The sequence below is a fragment of the Schistocerca gregaria genome, unplaced genomic scaffold (genome assembly GCF_023897955.1).
Source record: "Schistocerca gregaria isolate iqSchGreg1 unplaced genomic scaffold, iqSchGreg1.2 ptg000077l, whole genome shotgun sequence".
Classification (NCBI taxonomy): Eukaryota; Metazoa; Arthropoda; class Insecta; order Orthoptera; family Acrididae; genus Schistocerca; species Schistocerca gregaria.
In genome coordinates, this window is record NW_026061710.1 from 2,915,012 (window position 1) to 2,930,485 (window position 15,474).

Below are 15,474 nucleotides of genomic sequence, written 5' to 3' on the forward strand. Positions count from 1 at the left end.
TAGACCACAGATTACAGAATGCCACCAAGATGTGCATCGGAAACTACTACTGGTCTTCCAGGGAACGATCAAAGCGTAGACTGTTTCAGACATTACTCCCATGGAGGAAAGTGCGGATGGTGACTGTTGTATTCAATCTAGATGCAATATCTGTGTTTCATCAACATTCTGATAGTCCACAGATTACAGAATGGCACCAGATGTGCTTCTGAAACTAGTACTGGTCTTCCAGGGAATGATCAAAGCGTAGTCTGTTGGAGACATTACTCCTATGGAGGAAAGTGCGCATGGTGACTGATGTATTAAATCCCGATGCAATTTCTGTGTTTCATCAACACTCTGATAGTCCACAGATTACAGAATGCCTCCAGATGTGCATCGATAACTACTACTGGTCTTCCAGGTTATGATCAAAGCGTAGACTGTTAGAGACATTAGTCCCATGGAGGAAAGTGCGCATGGTGACTCTTGTATTCAATTCCGATTAAATTTCTGTGTTTCATCAACACTCTGATACTCCACAGATTACAGAAAGCCTCCAGATGTGCATCGGTAACTACTACTGGTCTTCCAGGGAACGATCAAAGCGTAGACTGTTAGAGACATTACTCCCATGGAGGAAAGTGCGCATTGTGACTGTTGTATTCAATTCCGATTCAGTTTCTATGTTTCATCAACACTCCGATAGTCCACAGATTAGAGAATGCCACCAGATGTGCATCGGAAACTACTACTGGTCTTCCAGGGACCGATCAAAGCGTAGACTGTTTGAGACATTACTCCCGTGGAGGAAAATGCGCATGGTGACTGTTGTATTGAATCCCGATACAATTTCTGTGTTTCATCAACACACCGATAGTCCACAGACTACAGAATGCCACCATATGTGCATCAGAAACTACTACTGGTCTTCCAGGGAACGATCAAAGCGTAGACTGTTTGAGACATTACTCCCATGGAGGAAAGTGCACATGGTGACTGTTGTATTCAATCCCGATGCAATTTCTGTGTTTCATCAACACTCTGATAGTCCACAAATTAGGGAAAGCCTCCAGATGTGCATCGGAAACTACTACTGGTCTTCCAGGGAACGATCAAAGCGTAGACTGTTAGAGACATTACTCCCATGGAGGAAAGTGCGCATTGTGACTGTTGTATTCAATCCCGATGCATTTTCTGTGTTTCATCAACACTCTGATAGTCCACAGATTACAGAATGCCGCCAGATGTGCATCGGAAACTACATCTGGTCTTCTAGGAAGCGATTAAAGCGTAGACTGTTTCAGGGTTACTCCCATGGAGGAAAGTGCCCATGGTGGCTGTTGTATTCAAACCAGATGAAATTTCTTAGTTTCGTCAACACTCTGATACTCCACAGATTGCAGAATTTCACCAGATGTGCATCGTAAACTACTACTGGTCTTCCAGGGAACGATCAAATCGTAGACTGTTTGAGACATTACTTTTATGGAGGAATGTGCGCATGGTGACTGTTGTATTCAATCCCGATGCAATTTCTGTGTTTCATCAACACTCTGATAGTCCACAAATTAGGAAAAGCCTCCAGATGTGCATCGGAATCTACTACTGGTCTTCCAGGGAACGATCAAAGCGTAGACTGTTTGAGACATTACTCCCATGGAGGAAAGTGATCATGGTGACTGTTGTATTCAATTCCGATTCAGTTTCTATGTTTCATCAACACTCCGATAGTCCACAGATTAGAGAATGCCACCAGATGTGCATCGGAAACTACTACTGGTCATCCAGGGACCGATCAAAGCGTAGACTGTTTGAGACATTACTCCCGTGGAGGAAAATGCGCATGGTGACTGTTGTATTGAATCCCGATCCAATTTCTGTGTTTCATCAACACTCTGATAGTCCACAGATTACAGAATTCCTCCAGATGTGCATCGATAACTACTACTGGTCTTCCAGGTTATGATCAAATCGTAGACTGTTAGAGACATTAGTCCCATGGAGGAAAGTGCGCATGGTGACTGTTGTATTCAATTCCGATAAAATTTCTGTGTTTCATCAACACTCTGATACTCCACAGATTACAGAAAGCCTCCAGATGTGCATCGGTAACTACTACTGGTCTTCCAGGGAACGATAAAAGCATAGACTGTTTGAGAAATAATCCCGTGGGGGAAAGTGCGCATGGTGACTGTTGTATTCAATCCCGATGCAATTTCTGTGTTTCATCAACACTCTGATAGTCCACAAATTAGGGAAAGCCTCCAGATGTGCATCGGAAACTACTACTGGTCTTCCAGGGAACGATCAAAGCGTAGACTGTTAGAGACATTACTCCCATGGAGGAAAGTGCGCATTGTGACTGTTGTATTCAATTCCGATTCAGTTTCTATGTTTCATCAACACTCCGATAGTCCACAGATTAGAGAATGCCACCAGATGTGCATCGGAAACTACTACTGGTCTTCCAGGGACCGATCAAAGCGTAGACTGTTTGAGACATTACTCCCGTGGAGGAAAATGCGCATGGTGACTGTTGTATTGAATCCCGATACAATTTCTGTGTTTCATCAACACTCTGATAGTCCACAGACTACAGAATGCCACCATATGTGCATCAGAAACTACTACTGGTCTTCCAGGGAACGATCAAAGCGTAGACTGTTTGAGACATTACTCCCATGGAGGAAAGTGCACATGGTGACTGTTGTATTCAATCCCGATGCAATTTCTGTGTTTCATCAACACTCTGATAGTCCACAAATTAGGGAAAGCCTCCAGATGTGCATCGGAAACTACTACTGGTCTTCCAGGGAACGATCAAAGCGTAGACTGTTAGAGACATTACTCCCATGGAGGAAAGTGCGCATTGTGACTGTTGTATTCAATCCCGATGCATTTTCTGTGTTTCATCAACACTCTGATAGTCCACAGATTACAGAATGCCGCCAGATGTGCATCGGAAACTACATCTGGTCTTCTAGGAAGCGATTAAAGCGTAGACTGTTTCAGGGTTACTCCCATGGAGGAAAGTGCCCATGGTGGCTGTTGTATTCAAACCAGATGAAATTTCTTAGTTTCGTCAACACTCTGATACTCCACAGATTGCAGAATTTCACCAGATGTGCATCGTAAACTACTACTGGTCATCCAGGGAACGATCAAATCGTAGACTGTTTGAGACATTACTTTTATGGAGGAATGTGCGCATGGTGACTGTTGTATTCAATCCCGATGCAATTTCTGTGTTTCATCAACACTCTGATAGTCCACAAATTAGGAAAAGCCTCCAGATGTGCATCGGAATCTACTACTGGTCTTCCAGGGAACGATCAAAGCGTAGACTGTTTGAGACATTACTCCCATGGAGGAAAGTGATCATGGTGACTGTTGTATTCAATTCCGATTCAGTTTCTATGTTTCATCAACACTCCGATAGTCCACAGATTAGAGAATGCCACCAGATGTGCATCGGAAACTACTACTGGTCATCCAGGGACCGATCAAAGCGTAGACTGTTTGAGACATTACTCCCGTGGAGGAAAATGCGCATGGTGACTGTTGTATTGAATCCAGATCCAATTTCTGTGTTTCATCAACACTCTGATAGTCCACAGATTACAGAATGCCTCCAGATGTGCATCGATAACTACTACTGGTCTTCCAGGTTATGATCAAATCGTAGACTGTTAGAGACATTAGTCCCATGGAGGAAAGTGCGCATGGTGACTGTTGTATTCAATTCCGATAAAATTTCTGTGTTTCATCAACACTCTGATACTCCACAGATTACAGAAAGCCTCCAGATGTGCATCGGTAACTACTACTGGTCTTCCAGGGAACGATAAAAGCATAGACTGTTTGAGAAATAATCCCGTGGGGGAAAGTGCGCATGGTGACTGTTGTATTCAATCCCGATGCAATTTCTGTGCTTCATCAACACTCTGATAGTCCACAAATTAGGGAAAGCCTCCAGATGTGCATCGGAAACTACTACTGGTCTTCCAGGGAACGATCAAAGCGTAGACTGTTAGAGACATTACTCCCATGGAGGAAAGTGCGCATTGTGACTGTTGTATTCAATCCCGATGCATTTTCTGTGCTTCTTCAACACTCTGATAGTCCACAGATTACAGAATGCCGCCAGATGTGCATCGGAAACTACATCTGGTCTTCCAGGAAGCGATTAAAGCGTAGACTGTTTCAGGGTTACTCCCATGGAGGAAAGTGACCATGGTGGCTGTTGTATTCAAACCAGATGAAATTTCTTAGTTTCATCAACACTCTGATACTCCACAGATTGCAGAATTTCACCAGATGTGCATCGGAAACTATTACTGGTCTTCCAGGGAACGATCAAAACGTTGACTGTTTGAAACATTACTCCCATGGAGGAAAGTGCGCATGGTGACTGTTGTATTCAATCCCGATGCAATTTCTGTGTTTCATCATCACTCTGATAGTCCACAGATTACAGAAAGCCTCCAGACGTGCATCGGAAACTACTACTGGTCTTCCAGGGAACGATCAAATCGTAAACTGTTTGAGACATTACTCCCATGGAGGAAAGTGCGCATGGTGACTGTTGTATTCAATCCCGATGCAATTTCTGTGTTTCATCAACACTCTGATAGTCCACAAATTAGGGAAAGCCTCCAGATGTGCATCGGAATCTACTACTGGTCTTCCAGGGAACGATCAAAGCGTAGACTGTTTGAGACATTACTCCCATGGAGGAAAGTGAGCATGGTGACTGTTGTATTCAATTCCGATTCAGTTTTTATGTTTCATCAACACTCTGATAGTCCACAGATTAGAGAATGCCACCAGATGTGCATCGGAAACTACTACTGGTCTTCCAGGGACCGATCAAAGCGTAGACTGTTTGAGATATTACTCCCGTGGAGGAAAATGCGCATGGTGACTGTTGTATTGAATCCCGATGCAATTTCTGTGTTTCATCAACACTCTGATAGTCCACAGACTACATAATGCCACCAGATTTGCATCACAAACTACTACTGGTCTTCCAGGGAACGATCAAAGCGTAGACTGTTTGAGACATTACTCCCATGGACGAAAGTGCGCATGATGACTGTTGTATTCAATTCCGATTCAATTTCTGTGTTTCATCAACACTCTGATAGACCACAGATTACAGAATGCCACCAAGATGTGCATCGGAAACTACTACTGGTCTTCCAGGGAACGATCAAAGCGTAGACTGTTTCAGACATTACTCCCATGGAGGAAAGTGCGGATGGTGACTGTTGTATTCAATCTAGATGCAATTTCTGTGTTTCATCAACATTCTGATAGTCCACAGATTACAGAATGCCACCAGATGTGCATCGGAAACTATTACTGGTCTTCCAGGGAACGATCAAATCGTAGACTGTTTAAGACATACCTCACGTGGAGGAAAGTGCGCATGGTGACTGTTGTAATCAATCCCGATGCAATTTCTCTGTTTCATGAATACTCTGATAGTCCAGAGATTACAGAATGGCACCAGATGTGCTTCTGAAACTACTACTGGTCTTCCAGGGAATGATCAAAGCGTAGTCTGTTGGAGACATTACTCCTATGGAGGAAAGTGCGCATGGTGACTGATGTATTAAATCCCGATGCAATTTCTGTGTTTCATCAACACCCTGATAGTCCACAGATTACAGAATGCCTCCAGATGTGCATCGATAACTACTACTGGTCTTCCAGGTTATGATCAGAGCGTAGACTGTTAGAGACATTAGTCCCATGGAGGAAAGTGCGCATGGTGACTGTTGTATTCAATTCCGATTAAATTTCTGTGTTTCATCAACACTCTGATACTCCACAGATTACAGAAAGCCTCCAGATGTGCATCGGTAACTACTACTGGTCTTCCAGGGAACGATCAAAGCGTAGACTGTTTGAGACATTACTCCCGTGGAGGAAAATGCGCATGGTGACTGTTGTATTGAATCCCGATACAATTTCTGTGTTTCATCAACACTCTGATAGTCCACAGACTACAGAATGCCACCATATGTGCATCAGAAACTACTACTGGTCTTCCAGGGAACGATCAAAGCGTAGACTGTTTGAGACATTACTCCCATGGAGGAAAGTGCGCATGGTGACTGTTGTATTCAATCCCGATGCAATTTTTGTCTTTCATCAACACTCTGATAGTCCACAAATTAGGGAAAGCCTCCAGATGTGCATCGGAAACTACTACTGGTCTTCCAGGGAACGATCAAAGCGTAGACTGTTAGAGACATTACTCCCATGGAGGAAAGTGCGCATTGTGACTGTTGTATTCAATCCCGATGCATTTTCTGTGTTTCATCAACACACTGATAGTCCACAGATTACAGAATGCCGCCAGATGTGCATCGGAAACTACATCTGGTCTTCTAGGAAGCGATTAAAGCGTAGACTGTTTCAGGGTTACTCCCATGGAGGAAAGAGCCCATGGTGGCTGTTGTATTCAAACCAGATGAAATTTCTTAGTTTCGTCAACACTCTGATACTCCACAGATTGCAGAATTTCACCAGATGTGCATCGTAAACTACTACTGGTCTTCCAGGGAACGATCAAATCGTAGACTGTTTGAGACATTACTTTTACGGAGGAATGTGCGCATGGTGACTGTTGTATTCAATCCCGATGCAATTTCTGTGTTTCATCAACACTCTGATAGTCCACAAATTAGGAAAAGCCTCCAGATGTGCATCGGAATCTACTACTGGTCTTCCAGGGAACGATCAAAGCGTAGACTGTTTGAGACATTACTCCCATGGAGGAAAGTGATCATGGTGACTGTTGTATTCAATTCCGATTCAGTTTCTATGTTTCATCAACACTCCGATAGTCCACAGATTAGAGAATGCCACCAGATGTGCATCGGAAACTACTACTGGTCATCCAGGGACCGATCAAAGCGTAGACTGTTTGAGACATTACTCCCGTGGAGGAAAATGCGCATGGTGACTGTTGTATTGAATCCCGATCCAATTTCTGTGTTTCATCAACACTCTGATAGTCCACAGATTACAGAATGCCTCCAGATGTGCATCGATAACTACTACTGGTCTTCCAGGTTATGATCAAATCGTAGACTGTTAGAGACATTAGTCCCATGGAGGAAAGTGCGCATGGTGACTGTTGTATTCAATTCCGATAAAATTTCTGTGTTTCATCAACACTCTGATACTCCACAGATTACAGAAAGCCTCCAGATGTGCATCGGTAACTACTACTGGTCTTCCAGGGAACGATAAAAGCATAGACTGTTTGAGAAATAATCCCGTGGAGGAAAGTGCGCATGGTGACTGTTGTATTCAATCCCGATGCAATTTATGTGTTTCATCAACACTCTGATAGTCCACAAATTAGGGAAAGCCTCCAGATGTGCATCGGAAACTACTACTGGTCTTCCAGGGAACGATCAAAGCGTAGACTGTTAGAGACATTACTCCCATGGAGGAAAGTGCGCATTGTGACTGTTGTATTCAATCCCGATGCATTTTCTGTGCTTCATCAACACTCTGATAGTCCACAGATTACAGAATGCCGCCAGATGTGCATCGGAAACTACATCTGGTCTTCCAGGAAGCGATTAAAGCGTAGACTGTTTCAGGGTTACTCCCATGGAGGAAAGTGACCATGGTGGCTGTTGTATTCAAACCAGATGAAATTTCTTAGTTTCATCAACACTCTGATACTCCACAGATTGCAGAATTTCACCAGATGTGCATCGGAAACTACTACTGGTCTTCCAGGGATTGATCAAAGCGTTGACTGTTTGAAACATTACTCCCATGGAGGAAAGTGCGCATGGTGACTGTTGTATTCAATCCCGATGCAATTTCTGTGTTTCATCATCACTCTGATAGTCCACAGATTACAGAAAGCCTCCAGACGTGCATCGGAAACTACTACTGGTCTTCCAGGGAACGATCAAATCGTAAACTGTTTGAGACATTACTTTTATGGAGGAATGTGCGCATGGTGACTGTTGTATTCAATCCCGATGCAATTTCTGTGTTTCATCAACACTCTGATAGTCCACAGATTACAGAATGCCTCCAGATGTGCATCGGAACCTACTACTGGTCTTCCAGGGAACGATCAAAACGTAAACTCTTTGAGACATTACTCCCATGGAGGAAAGTGCGCATGGTGACTGTTGTATTCAATCCCGATGCAATTTCTGTGTTTCATCAACACTCTGATAGTCCACAAATTAGGGAAAGCCTCCAGATGTGCATCGGAATCTACTACTGGTCTTCCAGGGAACGATCAAAGCGTAGACTGTTTGAGACATTACTCCCATGGAGGAAAGTGAGCATGGTGACTGTTGTATTCAATTCCGATTCAGTTTTTATGTTTCATCAACACTCTGATAGTCCACAGATTAGAGAATGCCACCAGATGTGCATCGGAAACTACTACTGGTCTTCCAGGGACCGATCAAAGCGTAGACTGTTTGAGACATTACTCCCGTGGAGGAAAATGCGCATGGTGACTGTTGTATTGAATCCCGATGCAATTTCTGTGTTTCATCAACACTCTGATAGTCCACAGACTACATAATGCCACCAGATTTGCATCAGAAACTACTACTGGTTTTCCAGGGAACGATCAAAGCGTAGACTCTTTGAGACATTACTCCCATGGACGAAAGTGCGCATGATGACTGTTGTATTCAATTCCGATTCAATTTCTGTGTTTCATCAACACTCTGATAGACCACAGATTACAGAATGCCACCAAGATGTGCATCGGAAACTACTACTGGTCTTCCAGGGAACGATCAAAGCGTAGACTGTTTCAGACATTACTCCCATGGAGGAAAGTGCGGATGGTGACTGTTGTATTCAATCTAGATGCAATTTCTGTGTTTCATCAACATTCTGATAGTCCACAGATTACAGAATGCCACCAGATGTGCATCGGAAACTACATCTGGTCTTCTAGGAAGCGATTAAAGCGTAGACTGTTTCAGGGTTACTCCCATGGAGGAAAGTGCCCATGGTGGCTGTTGTATTCAAACCAGATGAAATTTCTTAGTTTCGTCAACACTCTGATACTCCACAGATTGCAGAATTTCACCAGATGTGCATCGTAAACTACTACTGGTCTTCCAGGGAACGATCAAATCGTAGACTGTTTGAGACATTACTTTTATGGAGGAATGTGCGCATGGTGACTGTTGTATTCAATCCCGATGCAATTTCTGTGTTTCATCAACACTCTGATAGTCCACAGATTACAGAATGCCTCCAGATGTGCATCGATAACTACTACTGGTCTTCCAGGGAACGATCAAAGCGTAGACTGTTTGAGACATTACTCCCATGGAGGAAAGTGATCATGGTGACTGTTGTATTCAATTCCGATTCAGTTTCTATGTTTCATCAACACTCCGATAGTCCACAGATTAGAGAATGCCACCAGATGTGCATCGGAAACTACTACTGGTCATCCAGGGACCGATCAAAGCGTAGACTGTTTGAGACATTACTCCCGTGGAGGAAAATGCGCATGGTGACTGTTGTATTGAATCCCGATCCAATTTCTGTGTTTCATCAACACTCTGATAGTCCACAGATTACAGAATGCCTCCAGATGTGCATCGATAACTACTACTGGTCTTCCAGGTTATGATCAAATCGTTGACTGTTAGAGACATTAGTCCCATGGAGGAAAGTGCGCATGGTGACTGTTGTATTCAATTCCGATAAAATTTCTGTGTTTCATCAACACTCTGATACTCCACAGATTACAGAAAGCCTCCAGATGTGCATCGGTAACTACTACTGGTCTTCCAGGGAACGATAAAAGCATAGACTGTTTGAGAAATAATCCCGTGGAGGAAATTGCGCATGGTGACTGTTGTGTTCAATCCCGATGCAATTTCTGTGTTTCATCAACACTCTGATAGTCCACAAATTAGGGAAAGCCTCCAGATGTGCATCGGAAACTACTACTGGTCTTCCAGGGAACGATCAAAGCGTAGACTGTTAGAGACATTACTCCCATGGAGGAAAGTGCGCATTGTGACTGTTGTATTCAATCCCGATGCATTTTCTGTGCTTCTTCAACACTCTGATAGTCCACAGATTACAGAATGCCGCCAGATGTGCATCGGAAACTACATCTGGTCTTCCAGGAAGCGATTAAAGCGTAGACTGTTTCAGGGTTACTCCCATGGAGGAAAGTGACGATGGTGGCTGTTGTATTCAAACCAGATGAAATTTCTTAGTTTCATCAACACTCTGATACTCCACAGATTGCAGAATTTCACCAGATGTGCATCGGAAACTATTACTGGTCTTCCAGGGAACGATCAAAACGTTGACTGTTTGAAACATTACTCCGATGGAGGAAAGTGCGCATGGTGACTGTTGTATTCAATCCCGATGCAATTTCTGTGTTTCATCATCACTCTGATAGTCCACAGATTACAGAAAGCCTCCAGACGTGCATCGGAAACTACTACTGGTCTTCCAGGGAACGATCAAATCGTAAACTGTTTGAGACATTACTTTTATGGAGGAATGTGCGCATGGTGACTGTTGTATTCAATCCCGATGCAATTTCTGTGTTTCATCAACACTCTGATAGTCCACAGATTACAGAATGCCTCCAGATGTGCATCGGAAACTACTACTGGTCTTCCAGGGAACGATCAAAACGTAAACTCTTTGAGACATTACTCCCATGGAGGAAAGTACGCATGGTGACTGTTGTATTCAATCCCGATGCAATTTCTGTGTTTCATCAACACTCTGATAGTCCACAAATTAGGGAAAGCCTCCAGATGTGCATCGGTATCTACTACTGGTCTTCCAGGGAACGATCAAAGCGTAGACTGTTTGAGACATTACTCCCATGGAGGAAAGTGAGCATGGTGACTGTTGTATTCAATTCCGATTCAGTTTTTATGTTTCATCAACACTCTGATAGTCCACAGATTAGAGAATGCCGCCAGATGTGCATCGGAAACTACTACTGGTCTTCCAGGGACCGATCAAAGCGTAGACTGTTTGAGACATTACTCCCGTGGAGGAAAATGCGCATGGTGACTGTTGTATTGAATCCCGATGCAATTTCTGTGTTTCATCAACACTCTGATAGTCCACAGACTACATAATGCCACCAGATTTGCATCACAAACTACTACTGGTCTTCCAGGGAACGATCAAAGCGTAGACTGTTTGAGACATTACTCCCATGGACGAAAGTGCGCATGATGACTGTTGTATTCAATTCCGATTCAATTTCTGTGTTTCATCAACACTCTGATAGACCACAGATTACAGAATGCCACCAAGATGTGCATCGGAAACTACTACTGGTCTTCCAGGGAACGATCAAAGCGTAGACTGTTTCAGACATTACTCCCATGGAGGAAGGTGCGGATGGTGACTGTTGTATTCAATCTAGATGCAATTTCTGTGTTTCATCAACATTCTGATAGTCCACAGATTACAGAATGCCACCAGATGTGCATCGGAAACTATTACTGGTCTTCCAGGGAACGATCAAATCGTAGACTGTTTAAGACATACCTCCCGTGGAGGAAAGTGCGCATGGTGACTGTTGTAATCAATCCCGATGCAATTTCTCTGTTTCATGAATACTCTGATAGTCCAGAGATTACAGAATGGCACCAGATGTGCTTCTGAAACTACTACTGGTCTTCCAGGGAATGATCAAAGCGTAGTCTGTTGGAGACATTACTCCTATGGAGGAAAGTGCGCATGGTGACTGATGTATTAAATCCCGATGCAATTTCTGTGTTTCATCAACACTCTGATAGTCCACAGATTACAGAATGCCTCCAGATGTGCATCGATAACTACTACTGGTCTTCCAGGTTATGATCAGAGCGTAGACTGTTAGAGACATTAGTCCCATGGAGGAAAGTGCGCATGGTGACCGTTGTATTCAATTCCGATTAAATTTCTGGGTTTCATCAACACTCTGATACTCCACAGATTACAGAAAGCCTCCAGATGTGCATCGGTAACTACTACTGGTCTTCCAGGGAACGATCAAAGCGTAGACTGTTTAAGACATACCTCCCGTGGAGGAAAGTGCGCATGGTGACTGTTGTAATCAATCCCGATGCAATTTCTCTGTTTCATGAATACTCTGATAGTCCACAGATTACAGAATGGCACCAGATGTGCTTCTGAAACTACTACTGGTCTTCCAGGGAATGATCAAAGCGTAGTCTGTTGGAGACATTACTCCTATGGAGGAAAGTGCGCATGGTGACTGATGTATTAAATCCCGATGCAATTTCTGTGTTTCATCAACACTCTGATAGTCCACAGATTACAGAATGCCTCCAGATGTGCATCGATAACTACTACTGGTCTTCCAGGTTATGATCAGAGCGTAGACTGTTAGAGACATTAGTCCCATGGAGGAAAGTGCGCATGGTGACTGTTGTATTCAATTCCGATTAAATTTCTGTGTTTCATCAACACTCTGATACTCCACAGATTACAGAAAGCCTCCAGATGTGCATCGGTAACTACTACTGGTCTTCCAGGGAACGATCAAAGCGTAGACTGTTTGAGACATTACTCCCGTGGAGGAAAATGCGCATGGTGACTGTTGTATTGAATCCCGATACAATTTCTGTGTTTCATCAACACTCTGATAGTCCACAGACTACAGAATGCCACCATATGTGCATCAGAAACTACTACTGGTCTTCCAGGGAACGATCAAAGCGTAGACTGTTTGAGACATTACTCCCATGGAGGAAAGTGCGCATGGTGACTGTTGTATTCAATCCCGATGCAATTTCTGTCTTTCATCAACACTCTGATAGTCCACAAATTAGGGAAAGCCTCCAGATGTACATCGGAAACTACTACTGGTCTTCCAGGGAACGATCAAAGCGTAGACTGTTAGAGACATTACTCCCATGGAGGAAAGTGCGCATTGTGACTGTTGTATTCAATCCCGATGCATTTTCTGTGTTTCATCAACACACTGATAGTCCACAGATTACAGAATGCCGCCAGATGTGCATCGGAAACTACATCTGGTCTTCTAGGAAGCGATTAAAGCGTAGACTGTTTCAGGGTTACTCCCATGGAGGAAAGTGCCCATGGTGGCTGTTGTATTCAAACCAGATGAAATATCTTAGTTTCGTCAACACTCTGATACTCCACAGATTGCAGAATTTCACCAGATGTGCATCGTAAACTACTACTGGTCTTCCAGGGAACGATCAAATCGTAGACTGTTTGAGACATTACTTTTACGGAGGAATGTGCGCATGGTGACTGTTGTATTCAATCCCGATGCAATTTCTGTGTTTCATCAACACTGTGATAGTCCACAAATTAGGAAAAGCCTCCAGATGTGCATCGGAATCTACTACTGGTCTTCCAGGGAACGATCAAAGCGTAGACTGTTTGAGACATTACTCCCATGGAGGAAAGTGATCATGGTGACTGTTGTATTCAATTCCGATTCAGTTTCTATGTTTCATCAACACTCTGATAGTCCACAGATTAGAGAATGCCACCAGATGTGCATCGGAAACTACTACTGGTCATCCAGGGACCGATCAAAGCGTAGACTGTTTGAGACATTACTCCCGTGGAGGAAAATGCGCATGGTGACTGTTGTATGTAATCCCGATCCAATTTCTGTGTTTCATCAACACTCTGATAGTCCACAGATTACAGAATGCCTCCAGATGTGCATCGATAACTACTACTGGTCTTCCAGGTTATGATCAAATCGTAGACTGTTAGAGACATTAGTCCCATGGAGGAAAGTGCGCATGGTTACTGTTGTATTCAATTCCGATAAAATTTCTGTGTTTCATCAACACTCTGATACTCCACAGATTACAGAAAGCCTCCAGATGTGCATCGGTAACTACTACTGGTCTTCCAGGGAACGATAAAAGCATGGACTGTTTGAGAAATAATCCCGTGGAGGAAAGTGCGCATGGTGACTGTTGTATTCAATCCCGATGCAATTTCTGTGTTTCATCAACACTCTGATAGTCCACAAATTAGGGACAGCCTCCAGATGTGCATCGGAAACTACTACTGGTCTTCCAGGGAACGATCAAAGCGTAGACTGTTAGAGACATTACTCCCATGGAGGAAAGTGCGCATTGTGACTGTTGTATTCAATCCCGATGCATTTTCTGTGCTTCATCAACACTCTGATAGTCCACAGATTACAGAATGCCGCCAGATGTGCATCGGAAACTACATCTGGTCTTCCAGGAAGCGATTAAAGCGTAGACTGTTTCAGGGTTACTCCCATGGAGGAAAGTGACCATGGTGGCTGTTGTATTCAAACCAGATGAAATTTCTTAGTTTCATCAACACTCTGATACTCCACAGATTGCAGAATTTCACCAGATGTGCATCGGAAACTACTACTGGTCTTCCAGGGAACGATCAAAGCGTTGACTGTTTGAAACATTACTCCCATGGAGGAAAGTGCGCATGGTGACTGTTGTATTCAATCCCGATGCAATTTCTGTGTTTCATCATCACTCTGATAGTCCACAGATTACAGAAAGCCTCCAGACGTGCATCGGAAACTACTACTGGTCTTCCAGGGAACGATCAAATCGTAAACTGTTTGAGACATTACTTTTATGGAGGAATGTGCGCATGGTGACTGTTGTATTCAATCCCGATGCAATTTCTGTGTTTCATCAACACTCTGATAGTCCACAGATTACAGAATGCCTCCAGATGTGCATCGGAAACTACTACTGGTCTTCCAGGGAACGATCAAAACGTAAACTCTTTGAGACATTACTCCCATGGAGGAAAGTGCGCATGGTGACTGTTGTATTCAATCCCGATGCAATTTCTGTGTTTCATCAACACTCTGATAGTCCACAAATTAGGGAAAGCCTCCAGATGTGCATCGGAATCTACTACTGGTCTTCCATGGAACGATCAAAGCGTAGACTGTTTGAGACATTACTCCCATGGAGGAAAGTGAGCATGGTGACTGTTGTATTCAATTCCGATTCAGTTTTTATGTTTCATCAACACTCTGATAGTCCACAGATTAGAGAATGCCACCAGATGTGCAACGGAAACTACTACTGGTCTTCCAGGGACCGATCAAAGCGTAGACTGTTTGAGACATTACTCCCGTGGAGGAAAATGCGCATGGTGACTGTTGTATTGAATCCCGATGCAATTTCTGTGTTTCATCAACACTCTGATAGTCCACAGACTACATAATGCCACCAGATTTGCATCAGAAACTACTACTGGTCTTCCAGGGAACGATCAAAGCGTAGACTCTTTGAGACATTACTCCCATGGACGAAAGTGCGCATGATGACTGTTGTATTCAATTCCGATTCAATTTCTGTGTTTCATCAACACTCTGATAGACCACAGATTACAGAATGCCACCAAGATGTGCATCGGAAACTACTACTGGTCTTCCAGGGAACGATCAAAGCGTAGACTGTTTCAGACATT